This window comes from Tachyglossus aculeatus, chromosome 17 (assembly GCF_015852505.1).
Source record: "Tachyglossus aculeatus isolate mTacAcu1 chromosome 17, mTacAcu1.pri, whole genome shotgun sequence".
Taxonomy (NCBI): domain Eukaryota; kingdom Metazoa; phylum Chordata; class Mammalia; order Monotremata; family Tachyglossidae; genus Tachyglossus; species Tachyglossus aculeatus.
This window is the reverse complement of record NC_052082.1, coordinates 24,143,390-24,162,514: the sequence shown is the minus strand read 5'-3', so window position 1 is coordinate 24,162,514 and position 19,125 is coordinate 24,143,390.

Sequence of the window (19,125 nt, the reverse complement as noted above, 5' to 3'; positions counted from 1 at the left end):
GAGCCACTGTGGGCAGAGGTCACACTCTCCCTGCCCCCAGTAAAGCCGAGAACAACTCCAGAGATGATCACTCCCCAGCTTACTGACTGCCCGCTGCCATGGACTAGTTTTTACCATTACTGACGATGATGTGACATGCTGAAAAAAATAGCTTTCAATTCACCACTAGGCAGTTTGAACTCTGCTGTGGTGCTACATTTTGTAGTTCAATAAGAAATCCAAATTTACTGAACCCATGCTATAAGAGACTATTTTTTAAAAATGGTAAACTTGTCTACAGTGCTCTGCATACAGTAAGCACTCAATAAATTCAATTGACTGGCTGGCAGCCTATGTCTTTGGAGTCGAATGTGAAGCCACAACCCATCCCAGAGCCATAACCGCTGATGCAGGTCCTCTGAGCTCCATCTGGACCATCAGAGCATGAGGCATACAGGGAGGGAGGGAAGCCAGAGGAGTCAGTAGTTGGTATCCCATCTAGGATCCCCTGCCCATGGGAGCTCGTTCAGTGCTGGACCATTGCACTACTCTTTCCTTATCCTCTAATCCCCTCTCATTCATTCATTCATTCAATCATACTTATTGAGCGCTTACTGTGTGCAGAGCACTGGGAGAGTACCAAATACAAAATAGGACTCTCCTACGTATGCGTCATCTTTTCTCCCCTTTCTCTCTCTCTTCCCCTTTCTTTTCTCTCCTCTCTCTTTCTGTCTGCTTTCTCTTTCCCTCCCCTCTCCTTTCCCCACCATATGAATCAGTTGTTGCTATGCAGCAGCTGTTAGGTGCAAATGACATCATAACCTTGGGCCACAAGTAGAAAGATGTAAGACTGTCACATATCAGAAGAGTTCTTTGCACACCGGTTTCATCATTCGAGAAGCAGTGTGGCTCAATGGAAGGAGCCCAGGCTTTGGAGTCAGAGGTCATGAGTCCTAATCCCAGCTCTGCCACTTGTCAGCTGTGTGGCTTTGGGCAAAAGTCACTTATAAAAGTCACTTTGCTTCTCTTTGCCTCAGTTTACCTCATCTATAAAATGGGGATTAAGACTGTGAGCCCCACATGGGACAACCTGATCACCTTGTATCCCCCCCAGCACTTAGAACAGTGCTTTGCACATAGTAAGTGCTTAACAAATACCATTATTATTATTACTATGTTTGGCTCTTCTGCAGAAAAGTTTGCCAACCCCTGGTCTGGATATTTATTCATTCAATCATATTTATTGAGTGCTTATTGTGTGCAAAGCACTGTACTAAGTGCTTGGGAGAGTACAATATAACAACAAATGGACACATTCCTGCCCACAATGAGCTCACAGTCTAGAGAGGAGGTAATCAAATGACCTGGCTTCTCTTACAATAACCAGCCTCCTCAGTGGTCTTATTTCCAGCCTATCCTTCTTCATACTCCACACTGCTGCATGAATCATCTTCTTGCTGGGTCACCCAGTGCTTAGAACAGTGCTTGGCACATAGTAAGCACTTAACAAATGCCATCATTATTATTACTTACCTCTCAACTCCTCAGAAAACTCCAATGGCTACTTACCTCCCTTTGCATCAGGCAAAAAATTCTTAACCATTAGCTTTAAGGTTCTTTACCATCTCTCTCTATTCTAAATATCAGCTCTCTTCACCCGCTACTCACCAGTTCTGGCAGGGTTCTGTCCTGAAGTCCCATTGATGGGGTGTCTAGAAACACTGATTATCTGTGAGACCAAAGTGGTATTTTGGAAGTTGTCAAAAAAACACTAACTGAAAATGTTCCTCCGAGAGAAGCAGTGTGGCCTAGTGGATACAGCATGGGCCTAAGAGCCAGAAGAACCTAGGTTCTAATCCCAGCTCAGCCACTTCTCAGCTGTGTGACCTTGAACAAGTCACTTAATTTATCTGTGCCTCAGTTACCTCATCTGTAAAAAATGTAGACTAATACTGTGAGCCCCATGTGGGACATGGATAGCAGCTAGCCTGATTGGTTTGTCTTTATCCCAGCACAGTGCCTGACACTCAGTAAGTACTTAACAATTACCATTAAAAATGAAACAAAAATACCAATCTCCCACAAGCTCTTGGGACAGCGAATGCACATCCTACAACCATCTTGAAAAGGTGCAGTGGTGAATCTAGGATTGGCAGAGAGTAGCCCCCAGCCACTGAAAAGCTTTGGAAGAGCTACATCCCCTCCAAACCCTGGACAAATCCTTCCTCCATGATAAGGGCTCTGATTTAGGCATGATCTAAAGGAAAGATCACAGGACTGAGAGTCTGGTGACATAGATGCTAGTCCCAACTCCACCATTTGCCTACTCTGTGTTCTTCAGAAAAGTCATTTAGCTTCTTTGGGCCTCAGTTTCCTTATCTGTAAAATGGGGATGGAATAACCATACTCCCTCCCAGTTAGACTGCGAGTCCTATGTGGGACAGGGATTGCGTCCAATATGATTATGATAATTGTGATATTTATTAAGCAGTTACTAGTTGCCAGACACTGTACTAAGTGCTGGGGTGGATACAAGCAAACTTGGCTTGGGCACAGTCTGTCCCACATGGGACTCACAGTCTCATTTACATCTACCTAAATATGTAGATTAGTGTTTGGCTGTTATTCAGAATTTTCAAATATATAGTCTTCCTGGTGCCAAATCCAAATTTTCTATCTATTTTATTGAAGTTATCTTTAGATTTCTGGTCAGTCAAACCAATATCTAATGAGAATAAAAAAATCCAGAGTCCCACACATCCTACCTGTTTCTGCATTTGAAAGATGAGCTTTCATGTTTACTACTCTGGAAGTTTCGTGGCTAGGGGCAAAAAAACGGGGCCTGGAAGTGAAGTTTCCCAAAATCTGTAGACAGGCTGAATAGTTGAAATTCCTTGGGAGTAAATTTAATCATCGTTACCATGATTATGTGTGCAATACCATAAAATGATGTTTGGTTTGTTGACTCATATGCATATGTTCTGAAACCTGTGAAATATGATGCGATGGGAAAACAATTGATCGTAGTTTTTATAGGGCAATCTCATTTCACAGAGTTTCTTTATTGTTAAAAAAATTCTTAACACCTTCCATAATGGCTTAAGTGTTGAATCCCTGCAAATTAATGGTTTAAAGTATCAGTTCCTACCACAAACATAACTTGGCTGCACTACATATATTTTGGAAGTATAAATTTTACCATATTAAAGTTATGCAAGTTTTGATTGATGTTTGTGAAAGGGAAAGAGCATGTAGGAACCATAGATATGTTCCCTGCATCTTTGGAAATCGGATTCTCCATTCTGAGGTTATATAAATATGGTTTTCCCCCTTTACTTTTTCTGTCTAAATGCTTTCTTTCTCCATGTATTCAAACAAAATGCTTTGCTTGGAATATATCCAATTTATTTCACCTTTAAGTGGCAAATAAATCATTTATATGGCTGTTTATTGTCAATTTTTAAATCGTTATTTTCCAGTCTTGCTTTGCCAAATTTAATTGAATTTCCTGAATTGTGGCATTGTGGGGCTGAACAGTCACCCTACAATTCCCACACTGAATCAGCTCATTGTGGGCAGGGAATGTGCCTGTTTATTGTTATATTGTACTCTTTCAGGAGCTTAGTACAGTGCTCTGCACACAGTAAGCTCTCAATAAATGCAACTGACTGATTGACAGTCTGAGACCAGGTCTCCACAGCCAAAAACAAGGGGAAATTTTCCTGAGAGATATGTCCTACACTTTTGTTTCATTTTAGTTGTGGAGAGAGCTGGCTGCCATATGTATGGTTGCAATTAAATAACTCCTGTGTAAAATGATTTTTTTTCATTTTGGGGGTCTGATTTGAAATGTCCTCCTTAAAGTGGAGTATCACAACTAGCGAGAGGCTGACCTCACAGTCCAGCAAGAACAACTGATTCTTACGTTTCTTCGGGGCAGGTCTTTATTTCAACTCTCTACAACTGCCTTACAACCTGTAAGATGGGTTTGAGTCTTGATGCTATGTCAGTCCCATACCTGCCTCTTGCCACAGTTGGTTTTTTTTTATGGTATTTTTTAAATGGTCACTCTGTGCTAGGCATTGTACTAACTGCTGGGGTAGATACAAGATAATCAGGTTGGACGCAGACCCTGTACCACAGCGGGCTTACAGTCTCCCCATTTTATAGATGAGGTAACTGAGGCACAGAGATATGAAGTGACTTGCCCAAGGTCACACAGCAGGCAAGTGGAGTGAGGACTAGAACTCAGGTCTTTCTGCCTCCCGGTCCTATGCTCTATCCTCTAGGCAACACCACTTCTCACACTGTTAATGGAAGCAGGCAATGCTGGGGTTATCTTCAAGCCCAGCCCCAGATCTTTGACCTTACTAAAGAGGTTCTCAGACTGTTTCATCCCCTAGTCTTGTCCTCCTGCTTTCTCTACTCTGAATGAGCTTCAGGGCAGTGGTTATGGCTCCCGGCTTTAGTTCCTGTGCTCCTTCCTCCTACTCTCCTTTTCACTTTCCCTGCTCCTGCTCTATTTTCTGCCCCTTCTATGGTTCAGCCCTCAAGGCCAATCAGCATATAAATGTCAACTTTGAATCAACTGGAGTATTTGCCAAAAACAACTTCTACCACAGGAGTGACTACTTCCCAGAGGAGAATCTCTTGTTTTAATGGATTTTTTCCTCAAGGATGTAAGTAATAGGTCCAGGCAACCCTGTACTGATGATGGGGAGGTAATCAGGGGTGGAAATTTACCTAGTTACATGGGGAGGGTGTGTGTAGAGAATTGCTGGTCCCCTGCTCTAGTGTAACATTCCTGTGAGTAGCTGCTTCTTAAATGTTTCCCGAAAGGGAGTATGTATTGGAGCACTGTCAGTTGTATTCTCTCTACATTTCCTCTCCATCAACCTGCTTATCCAGTAGCTCAAGGAAGTCACTTTATGGGCAGAGGTAGAAGCCACCAGTTCCAGGGGAAACTATGAGGCGGGATGGAGGGAGAACTTGTTCTCCTTTATAAAGAGGAGAAGAGGGCTCACTCGCTATTTTGGTTTCCCACAGCAGTCTGAAAGATCCTGAGCAGCTTTCATTGCACTTTAGTTCAATTGTGTCTATCATTATCCATCATTTTCAGCAATAATAAAACCTGCTTGTTTGCAAACTCAGAGAAAATAGTTGTTTGGGGAATCAAAAAGCCTGAACTCTCCAATCCAACCCTTCTTCTGTCTAGCAGTGTGACCGATAGCAACCCACAGTAAGCTGGCTCTCCTTCTTCAAAAAAGGTAGTGGAAGTACATTGTATTTGCTCAGTTTGCAAGGGGATAGAGAGTGGACCCTGGTATTTTGTGCAGTGAGTAACAGCAAATTGGTTCTGCGAGAATGAAAAGGCATATCTTTCCTTTGCAGCACTGTGATGCCCAATATAGGTTTTGTTGTCTACAACCATTTCCCATTAGGAACATACAGGGGTTCATATAAGAGAATACCCCACAAAAGGAAAGAACCCAGCCATCACCCCAGTATAATTACCAATCCAAGAGGGAGATGGCATGTCAAATGGTCCACAACAACGCGATTGACTGGCTTGCCCATACACTGGTTTGGGGACTAGTGGATTCCGGAGCAAAGACCATGGTCTCCTGGGCCCTTTTGTTACCATTCCAACACTCATTGCCCCTCCCCAGTTCTGCCCTGAAGGTGGGCAAGGGTGTTCGGCGTGTTCCTGAGGTGTGTGTGCATATTTTAGGGAGTCTTCTGGTAGGAAATCTGCCCAGCTCTTGAAAAAGGGTCATGGCTGGGTCAGCTAATATGGCCTTCTTGGGCTGACTGGGGGATGTTTCCCTGCCCTTTCAATAAGGTCACTCTCACTGGCTTTCCTGGGGTTGATGGGATTATCTATTCATCATTGTTGTTGTTGTTGTTCCTGTTTTTGCACCACCTATTGTCCCTTCTCACATGTGCTGATAACTGCACAAACCCATCCTCTCTTCCCATTCTATTTTCTATTGTGTGACTCCTGGTACCTACTCAACTCATCTGTCCATTTCAGCCCACTAGCCCGGGACTCTTTATGGCTTTGTTCTGGCCTTAGTGACCTATCTCTTGCCACAACTCTTGGGAAACCATGAAGTCAGTTTTGGGCAGAATAGTTGGGAGACACTTAAAAGGAGGATAGAGCACAAAGGGAAAATAGGTGTGGTTGATGAAGAAAGATAAAATAGCTAAAAGTGCTAATCTTTGCTAAAAAAATGACTTTGGGGAATACTTGGAAAATATGCAGCCTGCATGCGCTCAATAGACATTTGTTGACTGACAATCTTCTAATAGTTGAAAATGACAAGAACTAAAGGAAGAAGGACAGAACCTCTGAAACAGTCAGGATCAGAGCTATTTAGGCTGTCAGAAAGCAGTGTGTCCCTACAGAAAGAACACAGGGCTTAGGAGTCAGGATGTGGGTTTTAATTCCATCTCTGCTACTTGTGGGGAAGAGTCACTTAACCTCTCTGTGCCTCGATTACCTCATTTGTAAAATGGGGATTAAATTCTCCTCCTTCCCACTTAGTCTGTGAGCCCCAAGTGGGATATGCACTGTGTTCAACCTGGTTATCTTGCATCAACCCCAGTGATGCCTGGCATATAGAATGCACTTAACAAGTACCATTAAAAAAAAAAATTGGTTCCCATCTCTGTCTCCCAATCTATTGCTCACATTCCTATTCCTGGCTGGAACTCTCTCCACATCCTCACGCCCGGCAAACTGCTTGCTCCATCTTTAAGGCCTCTGTGAAATCACAACTTTTCCAGGAGGACATCCCTGATTAATTTCACATCCTCTACTCTAATGCTAATTGATGATGATGATGGTATTTGTTAAGCGCTATGTGCCAAGCACTGTTCTAAGTGCTGGGGTAGATACAAGGTAATCAGGTTGTCCCATGTGGGGCTCACAGTCTCAATCCCCATTTTACAGATGAGTTAACTGAGGCACAGAGAAGTTAAGTGACTTGCCCAAGGTCACACAGCAGGCAAGCGGCAGAGCCAGGATTAGAACCCACGACTTCTCACTCTCAAGACCGTGCTCTTGCCACTAGGCCATGCTGCTTCTCACTTCAGCAATTCCATATCACCTAAGCACTTGGGAACTCACACACCCTCACAGTTCCTGTGTATACATCTTTATACCCTATTGCTTCCCTCTTTTATATAATTATCTCTCTCCACCAGATGATTATGCAACTCCTCCGGCTGCCTGAATCATCAGAGCTCCCAGATGCTTTCTCCTCTACAGGAGAACTACCCTGCATGCCTGATATCCTGTACCGGCTCTCCACTGCATCACTGAGGAGGTTTCATCCCGACGTGCCTTCCACATCCTGGTGAGAGAGGGAAAAGCAGTCTCAGCCTGGCACTGCCTCCACAAAACCTCAGGAAAACTGTGGCGGCTGCCACTGTAGCAGTCACTGTGACTGTGGAGTCTGAGCCCAGAAGAGCCTGACAATCTGTTCCCTACTGATCTGTGTTTTTTTCCTTTATGTTGTCTTGGTATTGTTGTTTCATCTCTCCTAATGTGTCTGTCCCCAGTACCCTTTCCCTTTTTATTTTAGATTGTAAGCCTTCCCCCTACAACCCTAGAGTCAGGAATCATGTCTAATTTCCACCTGTGTATTCATTTCCCATGCTTAGTACAGTGTTCTATGCACAGCAAACCCAGTAAGCCCTCAATAAATACTACTATTACTTATATTTCTATTACATACATGCACATAGTTTCTACCCGCATGGCAATGTGCTGAGTCTAAGGTATTTACTAAGGAATTTCTGTGTGCAGAGCACTGTACTGAGAGCTTGGGAGGGTACAATACATTAAAGTTGGTGACACTATCCCTGCCTTCATGGAGTTTGCAATCTAGTGAGTTTAGAGTCCTCCGGCTCCCACTATTTGTAAATAATTTTGATATGACTACATCCCCCATTGGACTGTAAGCTCCTTGAGAGGAGTGTGTCTTGCTTCTGTTGTACTCTCCCAAAACTTTCCCTCCACTGCAGCTCTGCTCACCAGGAGACCCCTACTCTCCCAACTAGAAAACCATGACTGCTGTGAAAACCTGAGTCAGCGGGGTTCAGTTTCTGACCCTCTGGGCCACCTAGTAATTTTTCAACGAATGCTCCCTTTGGATCAATCAAGCAGTAGCATTTATTGAGCTCTACTGAGTGTGGAACACTGTACTAAATGCTTGGGAGAGCACAGTAGAATTATTAGACATGATTCCTGCTCTCAAGGATCTTATAATCTAGCAAGGGAGGCATACGCTAAACTGTAACCTAGCTGAGGAATGAGTAACCAGCATGGCCCAAGAAGGAGCTGAGGCCCCAAACTGTTGGGGGCAATTCACTTAGACTCAGGCTCCTCTCTTCACAAAACCGTTCACTTCCAATTTGATGTTGAGGAAAATCTCAGATTTTGAGAAGGAGAAAGAAGAGGAGAAAATAGGAAGAGCAGGAGAAGAGGGAAGAGGAGAAAGAAAAGAAGCAGTGTGGTCTAATGGAAAGATCATGGGTTTAGGAGATAGAGGACCTGGGTTCTAATCCCAGTTCTGACAAGTGCTTGCTCTTTCTTGGGCAAGTCACTTAACTTCTCTGTGCCTCAGTTGCTTCAGCTATAAAATAGAAATTCAATCCTCCTCCCTCCTACATAGTCTGTGAGCCCAGTGTGGGACAGGGATGGTGGCCAACCTGATAAACTTGTATTTACCCTTGCACTTAGAACAGTGCTTGATATATAGTAAGCACTTGACAAATACCAAAAAAAATTTTTAAAAAATAGGAAGGATGAGGAAGAGGAAAAAGAGAAGGAGGGAAAGGTGCTTATTTGGAAGGAATTCACTGCTTTTCCCAAACTTCTAATGATAACTCCCAGCTTATGTCAAGTTCCTGGAGTCAGATTATTCAACTGACTGATCAATGACATTTCAAATTTTTCTAGAGTGCAGCCTGCTGCCATCTCCTACTCCCTTTCCAGAGCCTTAGAGACCAGGCAACCTGGCAGTGAGGCAGCTAGTAGCAGATCCAGGAAGCACCCAACTCTTGCCAAACTTCTAGATATCCTGGAACAAACAATGGGGATGCAGCAACTCAGAAAAACATCCAGTGGTCCAATCCAGTCCAGGCTTCAGAGTTCTATCTGGCTAAATCCCATAAAAGACAAGGGAATCAAACCTCCAACACCAGCTGATTAAGGCTTGATGGAACCTTAAGCCTTCAAGAAATTTATGTATTTTAAAATAATTTTTAGCCTGCCTATAGATTTGCTTCTTTTTAGGATGGCCAAGGTATCCCGGATCAGATGCATGAGGCCACAACATACAATTCTTCTCCATTTCCATTTCATCCTCCAGCTGCCTCATGCTATTAGTTCAAGAATTAGACATTTGTCAGTGAAGACATGCCAAAGAACACATCTGTCCATGCCCAGAATCTAAAAGGCCAGGCCCAAATAAACTGGCTTATGAGCCCAAAATCGGTATGATAGATATTGCCTGCCAGCCCAATTCCGTACTGTGTCCACTTGCCTGGTGATTGATATGTAGGGTGTTCTAAGGATCTGGGTTCTCTTTGCCTTAGGAATAGGGAAGAAGGAGGTATAAAGAGTGTCTGGGGGAGATGGGAAAGGCATGGGAAACATAAAATGGCCAGGGAAAAGTTTGTGAAAGGATCTTTAGACTGTATGCTTGTTGTGGGCAGGGACTGTGTCTATCGTTGCATTGTAGTCTCCCAAATGCTTAGTACACACTTATTGTTCACACAGTAAACTCTCAATAAATAAAGTTTGAATGAATGAATGAATAATCTATATTTATTACAAAAACTGGTCAGTTGTCCCAGCGGGTATCATAGGGAGATCACTGGTTGAGTACTCAGGTAATCTGGTCCCTGCAACCTCCTTTTTTTAATGGTATTTGTTTAGTGCTTACTACGTGCCAGGGACTGTTCTAAGTGCTGGAGTAGATAAAAGTTGATCAGCTTGGACGCAGTCCCTGTCCCACATAGGACTGACAGTCTTAATCCCCATTTTACAGATGAAGTAACTGAGGCATAGAGAGGTTAAGTACCTGCCCAAGGCCACACAGCAGACAAGGGTGGAGCTGGGATTAGAACCCAGGTCCTTCTGACTCCCAGGCTTGTGCTTTATCCACTAGGCCATGCTGTTTCCCTTTCTGCTGCTCATTCAGCACTGGTCACCTTTATTAATCAGTTAATCAATCAATGGTATTTACTGAACACTTGCTGCATGCAGGCCACTGTACTAAATGCTTGGGACATAGAGTACAATAGAGTTGGAAGACATATCCCTGACCATAAAGTTTGATGTTTTCAATTTATGACTAGCCAGAAACTATATAAGTTCTGTGAATTCCCAGAAAGAATCCTTACATATTTACCAACACGGAAAGTATATTACATCTGTTGTTTGCTCTTTGATTGCTACGAGAGTGGGTGACTTCTTAACAATTTCCAAAACAAACAAAAAACACCTAAAGTTGTAGCCAGGAACTAGTCGTTCCCCAAAGGTAAAAACATCCTGGTTTTAAAGTCTGAATCTTTCAAAAGTTATTTACTTAAAAAAAAACATGGTGTGGGTGGGGGATTGGCAAAGAAATACCTGGAATTCTTGAGTGTCATCAGGACCACCCTAAGGATAGATTTTACACAGGCTAAGGGAATGGGGAGAACAGGTACAATAATAATGATAATAATAATGATGGCATTTGTTAAGTGCTTACTCTGTGCGAAGCACTGTTTTAAGCGCTGGGGGGATACAAGGTGATCAGGTTGTCCCACATGGGGCTCAAAGTCTTAATCCCCATTTTACAGATGAGGGAACTGAGGCTCAGAGAAATTAGGTGACTTGCCCAAGGTCCCACAGCAGGCATGTGGCAGAACTGGGATTAGAACCCATGACCTCTGACTCCCAAGCCCGGGCGCTTTCCACTGAGCCATGCTGCTTCTCAATAACTATTATTATCATTATTATTATTATTATTATATTTGTTAAGTGCCTACTATGTGCCCAGCACTGTTCTAAGCACTGGGGTAGATGCAAAATAATCAGGTTGGATATGGTTCCTGTTTCACATGAGGCTCACAGTCTTAATCCCCATTTTACAGGTGAGGTAACAGAGGCCCAGAGAAGCTAAGTGACTTGCCCAAGGTCACATAGCAGACAAGTCACAGAGCTGGGATTAGAACCCAGATCCTCTGACTCCCAAGCCAATGCTCTTGCCACTAGGCCATGCTGCTTCTCCTATCTTATCCCCATTTTAAAGATGAAGGAACTGAGAGGCACTTGCCCAAGGTGATGCAAATAGTGGACTCAGGATTAGAACTCAGGTTTCCTTGACTCCCAGTCCTGTGTTCTTTCCACCAGGCCATACCGCTTTTCCTCCCTCAAAAATCCCCATGCAATCACCAGACTCGGGGAGTGATATACAAATCCATTGGCAGGGAGAGGAACTTTGATTTGAGAAAGTCTTTGCCAGGGATGGAAAACCAGAGCAGAGGAGCCAGGGCTGAAGGGCAATGACAATTTTGTGGCATGTGCCTGCTGTCACTCTCTTCTGCCTGTCCAAGGTCAGACTTCTGTCCCTTGCCTCAGCATCAAATGACAAAAATCTAATTTAAAATAAAGAGCTTAGTGTTTGCTAATATTGCAAATCATAAAGCTACAACTCAGCCATAGATGGTCCTGGGCTTATTATGAATTCTACATCTAACTTGAAAGTCAAATACTCTCTCCAACACAATATTTGAGAACACTCCGCTCACTCAAAGATTGCATTTTGGCCTGAGTGGCCAAGTAACTCCCTTAATTGTATCAGGAACTCCTGAGACAAGTGGGCTCTAATGAAACAAAGTGAAAAATCAAGTACATTTTTGCAAGAAAGAAAACTGATTCAGGATCTAGTTCCTGGCTTGACTTTTAACTTGCCTTACGGTCTTATCTCTGTGCCACTAATGAAAATCTTCAAGTGAAAATTTTTTCTAGACTTTACTTGGTAGCATAATATTCTTTATGCATAAAAATCATGAAGGGATACAAACTTTTAATTCTGAATCAAGGTAGGCTTTCATAACACAACAATTCCACAAATTCATTTTCTAAATGAATTCACATGGATCTGGGAGCCAAAATTACAAGTTGATTGGTGCAGAAATAGCTCAGAGAACAACTAAATGAGATTTAAACCCACACATATGAAGTCTGAGTGGGTACCCCAGTGGATTAAATGTGCGGTGGTGCCAAGCAAGAACTAGAGCTGTGGTGAAGCAAAGCCACAAAGAAACCATACAAAGACCATGTCTCCCACTTAAGAGTTAACAGAAGATCTATTGATGTCACTCCAAAGAATCCTTCAGTTTTGAAACATGTAAACAGAATTTCTCATGGGGGAACTCTCCGTGGCTTTCTTGACATCTATATTTAATTATACATAGTATGCAATAACACATAGTAAACATTACACAGTCTCAGTGTTACTGGGAAATGAGAAAGAAAAATGCTTGTTTTGAATAGCAATGATTGCAACTATATGCACTGTACAACAATAATAAGAAAATGCTTTTGTACTTCTGTCAGCATTTAAGTTGTTGTTTTTTCATTCATTTAAAGGCACTGACCTCTGGCATTTATGCGTGCTCCTATAATTTGTGTCTAAACAAGCTCTATGTAAAAAGAAAGTCAGAGAAATAACAAAGCTGAGCCACTCCTTGAAATTTCTTTATTTTTCTTAAATCTTCCAACATCAAAATAATTGCTAGTGATTGTCACTTTCTTTTGTTTCACTCATCTGCTTCTTTAGGAGGCTGAAATGGGTTAGTGAAATGGCTGTTTTGCCTGACAGCTTTCCTCCACACTGGGAAGCAGATGCTATGTACCTCAGGAGAGGCAGGGAACAATTTTCGGTCCCAAAAAAATCACTAGCAGGCCTATTTTGGCTCTGGGCAGACTAACAAGCACTGTGAAAATAATGAGGCCTAATGGAAAGAGCATAGTACTAGAACCTGGATTCTAATCCTAGCCTGCTGTATGATTTTTAACTTCTCTCACATGGGCAGGGAATGCATCTGTTATATTGTTATAGTGAACACTCCCAAGCACTTAGTACAGTGCTCTGCACACAGTACACAATAAATGTGATTGATTGAGACTACCTGAGTTTCTTCATTTGCAAAATGGGGATTCAAAACCCGTTCTCCTTCTTAGACTTTGAGCCCCAAAAGGGACATATACAGCGTTTGATCAGATTATCTTGAATCTAGTATAGTGCTTGGCACGTGGTAAGTGCTTAACAAATACCATTACTATTAAAAGCCACAACAAAGAGTGATGGAAACCAAACAATCCTTTTTGAGCAGTTTCTATGGTAGTTGTCATTGGGCCCTTCTTTGATGCCTTAACCAGGAAGTTCACTGGATCTCTAGGAGTATGTGGGAAACTGTCCATTCTCCAGGGGATCCCAGTCAACACAGAACCCAAGCTTCAGGCATACGAGAAGCAACATGGTCTAGTGGATAGTGAACAGGCCTGAGAGTCAGCCACTCGTCAGCTGTGTGACCTTGGGGCAGCTGCTTAACTGCTCTGTGCCTCAGTTACCTCATCTATAAAATGGGGATTAGGGTTCACAGTCTTAAGTGGGATAGCGGTACAGGAATTGTGTCCCACCTGATTATAATAATAATAGTGATTATCATTATTATGGCACTGTTAAGCACTTACGATGTGCCAAGCATTGTTCTAAGCACTGAACACTGTTCTATCTTGAATCTACCTGAGCACTCAGTACAATTCCTTGCCTGGGAGTCAGAAGGACCTGGATTCTAATTCCAGTTTCACCAAAGGTCTGCTGTATAACCTTGGGTAAGTCACTTTACTTTTCTGTACCTCAGTTACCTCATCTTTAAAATGGGGATAAGACTATGAACCCCATTTCAGGACAGGAACTGTGTCCACCCTGAGTAACGTGTATTTACCCCAGTGCTTTGAACAGTGCTTGGCACATAGTAAGTGCTTAAGTACTATTTTCATTATTATTATTATCAAATACCATTATTATTATCTTAAATAGTGATAGACGTTTATATTTACTGCTCCACTGGTGCTGATTCCAGGGTTAAACAGAGAGAGCACCTTCTAAATCTCAACATTAAAGAAAACAAAACAAAGGAGGCTTAAAGGAATAAAAAAATGTATGGAGCTTAAAAATTACTCCTTTTAAAATTAAAAAAAAATTCCGCTTTTCGAAGTTCGATAAAAAACACTTTCTGGAATAATGTAGAAAACATTTAAAAAATAGAATGTATTGATCAATTTTTGTGCTCTTTGAGCTGAAGCAGAAGGTATCACTGATATCTTTTTAAGTTTATTTAAATTTACAGTATTTTAAACATCACAGGTGATCTAGTCAACGTGCTTCAAAAATATATAAAACAAAGCATGGGGATTTTTCAATCTGGGACGTCACTGTAGCAGGAAAAAGGGTTTGCCTTCCACATACTTAAAAATGAAGATGATTTGTTGGAATTAGCGAAGTCTGGTGGTTAGGTAGTTTTAGAATTACCACCTTTAACATAACTATAAGTTTTCACTCCTGAAGCTGGAGAAATTAGAAGACAATTAAATCATCTTGTAAAAATATTCATGCCAAGCTTTGGAAAACAACAAGTTCCAATCTTTTAAAGTATCAGGAATAATTTTTCCAGAATCCTACTTTGCCTCAAATTATTTTCTTTGCTAGGATTTTTAGGTAAGGGAAAAGAAACCTTAGCTGAGAGCTCCTTGAAAAGTGAAACTGATTATTCAAAAGAGACTTGACAGGTGACTGACAATGTGTTTTTGGAGGGGAAAAAAACATACTAAAAAATTCCTTGTACTTCCTTCCTAAATATCACCTTCAGTATTCTCTCTTTTCTTTGATGTGTTTTGGTTAGCTTGAATACTCCAAGCCGGGGAATGCATGTGTGGCTTTTCTTGCGTGATTGCCAGACTTGGGACCTTGAATCCTTATTTCATACGGAGGGCAGGATTGCAAAATTAGAGTTTAGCATCGGGTACTGGCACCCAAATATCAAATCATCTTATTTAAAAAGACTCATTTTAATATGTTCAGCTACAGAGGAACCCTACACCTTCAGTGTTTGTCAATATGCTTTCTTGTCTTTCTTGCAAAAGACAAGGTTAGTGAAGCAATCTGTAATGAAAATTCCCCTATAGTAAAAGTGGGTTCTAAAATAACTGGGGATTGGCAAAGCAAGTGTAATTGCAGCAAGAGTTTGTGGTTGTTGTCTTTCACCTGTGTGCTTTTAGAGATTTTGTGTGGTTGGTCAGAAAAGGGGATTTGGAGAAACACCGCAGGCAGAATCTGTTCCAAATTTTTACTGTTTGGCTCCTTATTTTTCTTCAGTTCCACTAAACTTTACTTCTCTAGTGCTTTTATAATCTTTATAAATGGCAGTTCAGATTTTAGAACGTCTATCTGAATACCTTATTCCTGTCCAAATAGATCATTGCTGCAATGCAGGAGCATAAAATGAAGGGAAATTTTTCAACCATTTGCTATATTTAGCTGGGCAATTGTTCCTTAGCTTAGGAGAGTGAGAGGTAAAGGACACCAGATACAGTGCCACACAGCTCCCTGGCAAAATGCTGCCGAAACTCCGGCAGCAGAACTGTAAACCCTGTGCCAGCCACAGCGACGGACCCTGTAGATGCGGGATGCCTTCTATGTATTACGAGTGTTGTCAGTTCCAATGTCACTGCAAATTGCCTTCGTTTTATTCCACTGCATCTTCCTAACCTTGAGCAATAAAGATGGAATTTTCCAGCAGGACACAAAACTCGTAGGAAGTTGGTTCTTCCCATCAGCCAGCATGCCTTTCTCCATTCATTTGGATTTTACTCAAAAAGTTGTAGGAAAAAAAATTTGTAAAGATACCTCAAAATGGGCTTTCAGTACAATGTTTTCATTCCCCTGCCCCTGGAGACAATTAACCTGTACTGCCCTGACAGTTTTCAATTTGCCTAAAATAACTGTATGTATGAACACAGGCTTTAAGGGGTTAAGATGAAAATGTCTGAAGAAAATCAGCTTCAATATGGGGGCACAACAAAACCCACTATTGGTAGTATTTGAGCTAGACTTCGATGATGCATTTCAGGCTGAAATTTTTCCTTGACTGGCAGAAAAATATGCAAAGTGCCTACTACTGTCCACTTCAGCATTCAGCATATATTTAGTTACATTTCATTTCAAAAGCTAATTGTATAAGATGCTGTTTTCACATCCCCAAATCCTGCTACGTTGCCCCAGTTGACTGCTGGGAACTCAGAAGCCCTCTGCTGCTGATTATTTAAGGGAAAAAGGATTAGTTGTGGCAGAGCATATTAAGGCACTTTTTTGAAAGAAATGCAGGATGACTCCATGATTGATGTTGGGGCCCATACATCATAACCATCTAAGGTGAAGTGCTGCTTGTATATGGCTTGTTTCTAAGTACCTCAATAGGCTTTTTCAAGAGAATATGGAAATTTCTTCAGGGGTCTATAGGAGTTCTCTATTAGATCGTTAAGCAAGTCAATAACATTGAAGAATCAGACAGAAGGGGGAAAAAAACAACTCCCTATTAATCTGCTTATTCTGGATTGCCGATTTATTGTAATCATTCATCAGCAGAATCGGAGAGGTTACTTATAATTTTTAAAAAAATGGCTTTTGATGGTATGCATTGGTTAAATACTGCGTGGACTCCGAATGTGACAAACATAAGAAAAAGATGGGCAGACTGCCTGATAAACGATTACACTGGGAGTGAAAGGCTGACCTACAGTCAGCAAATGTTAATCATTTTTACACCAAAGTGAGTGTAACGTTTCTATAGGGAAATTACTTCAATCTGGTCAGTGCAAGGAGCAGTTTGTATAATCGGATTGCAAATAAGGTTTGATCACATTCCAGCTTAATCTACTCTCTGAACACCATTTACTGCACTAAATCAAACACTGGGAAGCTTGCAGGTGCTGCTTTACAGTCATTACACCCAAGGGGCAGGACTTGGTAATAAACAGCAAATAAATTGAAGCACTGACTTCCCTGCTACGGGGCATTTCTAATTATCCTCTAGTTTAGCTAGAAATTGTCATGCTCTCCTCGCTGCCTATTTAAACTGCTGCTGAATAAGAGTCACATTTTGAGATGGAATTAATTGAGAATATGAGGAAGTGCAGATTCTGCCTCTTTTTTATGATGATGATTATTCTTCCAGAGTAACTTATTGTCGGTATTTAAGTAGGCTCAAAGCAGGCCATTCAATGTTCATCTGTTTTCATCCTCTCGTGAAGAGAAATGTAACCACAGCATGCCTCATTTATTTCAATTATGGGCTGAACAAGCTCCAAAACGGACAGCACTAATGATGACAGTTTGCAACTGCCCCTATACGGCTCCTTCCACCAGTTTATGATGGCAGTTATCGGCGATACCCAGAAACTCCAGGCATCAAAAAATATGGAATTTTAGGTTGAACCAAATAAGCAATGAAGACAGAATGTGGAAAGAGAAGGAGTGAGAGAGAGAGAGAGAGAGAGAGAGAGAGAGGGAGAGAGAGAGAGAGAGGGAGAGAGAGAGAGAGGGAGAGAGAGAAGGAAAGGAATCAAGAGTAGAGATTTTCAGTTGTGTACAAAGAACTTCTCCTCTAATAATATTTCAGAAGGGTGATTTTAAGGTGTATGATACTAGAATGGAACTTTCTTCTAGAAACTACATAGGTTGCACAGGGAGTAAAGAACTTTCCTGGGAATGGACTTAGTAATTAGTTTTGTGAAACAGAGATGCAGAAAATCAAGCTAAAATTCAGGAGAAAGGCCAGGGCTGCAGCAAAGGGCACACATAACTGGAAGGGAGCAGAGTAACACAGATTTCAGGGAGACTGGATAAGAGAGTGAGGATGGCTGAGCCAAGCCATCACCACTCCTGGAAAAAAAGAAAAATTAAGTGCATGTCCCATTGAAGGCGAATTCCTCCCACCTTACCCTAAATGAAAATCTAGTACAAGTAACTGCATCAAAAGACTGATTGATCAATCACTAAAGGGGCAACACTGGCATTCAGTTGACACCCTGGTGTCTGAGCAGCCTTATTTAGGAATGCACTGCTCTCCCCAAAAGGGCAAGGGGTTAAAAAATGACCCACCAAACTCTAAATTGGGGAAATAATAATAATAACAATAATAATAATAATAATAATATTTATTAAGCACTTACTCTATGCCATGCACTGTGGTACTTACAAAGCAATGAAATCATGAGATCAGATGAAGTGCCTCTTCCATATAGGATTCACAAGCCATCTCAGTTCACTTTACAGAGGAAAATCCTGAGGCCAGAGAGGTTACATGACTTGCCCAAGTCCACGGCGCAGACCAATGGCAGATCTGGGACTTCAATCAGGGTCTCCTGGCTGCCAGTTCTGTGTTCTTTCCACTGGGCCACACTCCCGCCCAGTCTATGTCTGGTGAACTTTTATTAGTGAATAGAAAGAAACTAACCTTTGCATCAGGGAACATCAGGATGCTACACTACAATGATAACGACAGCCATCTCCCAAGGAGGACTGTGTTCGTTGCTTGGGAACTGGCCTGTTATGAAATCGAGCTCATTACACTGAATGAAACTAGGCTGCCTGATGGACAGCTCACAAAAACACGTACTAGGTTACAGGGGGTGATTGGCTTAAGAGGCATTTGATTGGATTACAGATGTGTCTGGGTCCTAACAAGTCTCCCAATACCTAGTCGAAGAGGTTGAACTACTACCCAACATGGTGCCGTGTCCCCTATGATTGACATCTGCCCATCATATGACACAATCTGATGTTGACCTGGCGACTGCCCCTGACAGGCATCTCCAGCAGATGTCCACTCCCCACTCCATACCAGAGTCTCTGGCCTCCCTACTCCTGCTGGAGTGGCCTCTCTGCCTCCTGGAAGGTCAACAGTCCCAAGGGCGCTGGAAGATGTAGGGAGAAATACCCCAGTTGGGCACGATATAATATTTATATTAATGTCTCTCTCCCCCTTTAGACCATAAGCTAATTGTGGGCAGGGAATGTA